Raw genomic sequence first — 2,500 nt, forward strand, 5'->3', positions numbered from 1 at the left:
TTGTGCCTTAACCTAACCTACGTTGTGCCTTAACCTAACCTACGTTGTGCCTTAACCTAACCTACGTTGTGCCTTAACCTAACCTACGTTGTGCCTTAACCTAACCTACGTTGTGCCTTAACCTAACCTACGTTGTGCCTTAACCTAACCTACGTTGTGCCTTAACCTAACCTACGTTGTGCCTTAACCTAACCTACGTTGTGCCTTAACCTAACCTACGTTGTGCCTTAACCTAACCTACGTTGTGCCTTAACCTAACCTACGTTGTGCCTTAACCTAACCTACGTTGTGCCTTAACCTAACTTACGTTGTGCCTTAACCTAACTTACGTTGTGCCTTAACCTAACTTACGTTGTGCCTTAACCTAACCCATGTTGTGCCTTAACCTAACCCATGTTGTGCCTTAACCTAACCCATGTTGTGCCTTAACCTAACCCATGTTGTGCCTTAACGTAACCCATGTTGTGCCTTAACGTAACCCATGTTGTGCCTTAACGTAACCCATGTTGTGCCTTAACGTAACCCATGTTGTGCCTTAACGTAACCCATGTTGTGCCTTAACGTAACCCATGTTGTGCCTTAACGTAACCCATGTTGTGCCTTAACGTAACCCATGTTGTGCCTTAACGTAACCCATGTTGTGCCTTAACGTAACCCATGTTGTGCCTTAACGTAACCCAATTTGTGCCTTAACGTAACCCAATTTGTGCCTTAACGTAACCCAATTTGTGCCTTAACGTAACCTAATTTGTGCCTTAACGTAACCTAATTTGTGCCTTAACGTAACCCATATTGCGCCTCAACCTAACCTATATTGCGCCTTAACCTGACGCACGTTGTCGCTGAACCTGCTCTGTAATTGTTATGCAACTCGTTAAATTAGTGTAGTGTTGCCTAACCGCAACCCTCGCAATATAGTTCGCTATTCGCACTGCCCGGTCCCCTGTGTATCGCGTCATGTTAAACACCTTGCAAGTGTTGCTGACTTTCCACATGCTCCTGCTATACACTGTAATGTGGATAGCAGCAGGACGTACATGCCCCCCCCCTTCCCCCCTGCCTTCGCAAGCTGGTCGTTGAGAAGTTTGCATGTTCAATGCCCTTCGCATGCCGACGTACTCAGCCTACGTTGTGGTACGGCCTGTCACCTGTCCGCGGATGTACGCAAAACCCACAAACTGTGCTGCACATTGGTCCGTATGTACTGAATGATACATCGTGGCACATGTGTGACCGTACGACGACTGCGCCTAGCAACGGCGGACCATACAGTCCAAATATTGTGGACGCAGCTACGTGTCGTCTCCCTTTAGGAGCTGGATTGCAGTGTGGTACGCCATTCAGACGTGTGGGAGGAACGGACGCCCTGGATGGCGATCAGCATGAGCAGTCTGTTGATGTAGTGGAGCGTGTATTCGGACGTAGTCGTCTCTTCTCACACACTGTGATAGCATGTTGCACCGCGTTCCACATCTGCGACATGCTGCAGAGGCCGGCTGACAGTCGTTCGCGCAATGGACACCGCATACGTACGGGGGCTACCTTCCACGTGTTCTCTAGGCGTGCACATGTTGTTGCGTCTATGTGGGCAGACGTAGTGTGTTGTGACACCTGACACAGGCATGCAATACTCGTTGCAAATGGCGATGGACGTCTACGTTTGCTGGTGACGTTACGCAAATGAACAACTGGTAACCCGTTGTGGTGCGGTTGTTCTCGCTAGAGGTGAATCAGTGTTGGCGACGATCGGTCGAGCTATTAACCGGTTGTTTCATGGATACCCACCATGCCCACGAACGTGAAAGGGGACCCACCATGCCCACGAACGTGAAAGGGGATCTGGGTGTGAGGCGATACGCGGCGGTGGCTGGGTGGGACCGTCCCCGGCCGGTGAGGGGGGGCCGCCCGGCGTGCTGGCAGCGCGGTGCGTGGGCGCACGCGCTACAGCCGGCTGGTGGGGGCGGCCAGTGGCAGGCGCGCCGGCCGACGGACGCGGCAGGCGGCGCAGCTGCGCGCCGGCGCCCCCTGCTCGCGGCGCCTTGCGGCCAAAGTAGGTCCTCGCGGGCCCGGTGCGAAGCGCGGTGGCCATCTGCAGTGTGCTGGTCCGATTGAGGACTGTGTGCGCTGAGGATGCGCCGCCGCCCGGCGCTCGGCGCCGCGACGCCGTCTGCTGCTCGGTCGCCCCAGCGGTTCTCGCAGGTGGTTTGTATCGCAGCTGTGCGGACGTGTTGGCGCGTGCGCTGTGCTGGGAGAGTTCACTTCGGCACCCAAGTGGGGCTTTTGTCCTTCTGTGGCGCTGGCGTTGGAGCTGCCGGTCACCGTAGGTGGCGCGTGTTGTCTCCCGCCGGCAATGCCACGACAGCACGCTCCCGGGCCTCTGTCGGCAGCGGCAAGCTCAGTTGGGAGCACGGGTGGTCGCACCTAAAGCGTCTACTCGCCTAACTCCGGGCGATTGCGCCTCTCTCGAACCCGACCAAGTACTTAGGACGGCGCTGCGCGC

This window comes from Schistocerca serialis, unplaced genomic scaffold (genome assembly GCF_023864345.2).
Source record: "Schistocerca serialis cubense isolate TAMUIC-IGC-003099 unplaced genomic scaffold, iqSchSeri2.2 HiC_scaffold_1246, whole genome shotgun sequence".
In the NCBI taxonomy this organism is placed as follows: domain Eukaryota; kingdom Metazoa; phylum Arthropoda; class Insecta; order Orthoptera; family Acrididae; genus Schistocerca; species Schistocerca serialis.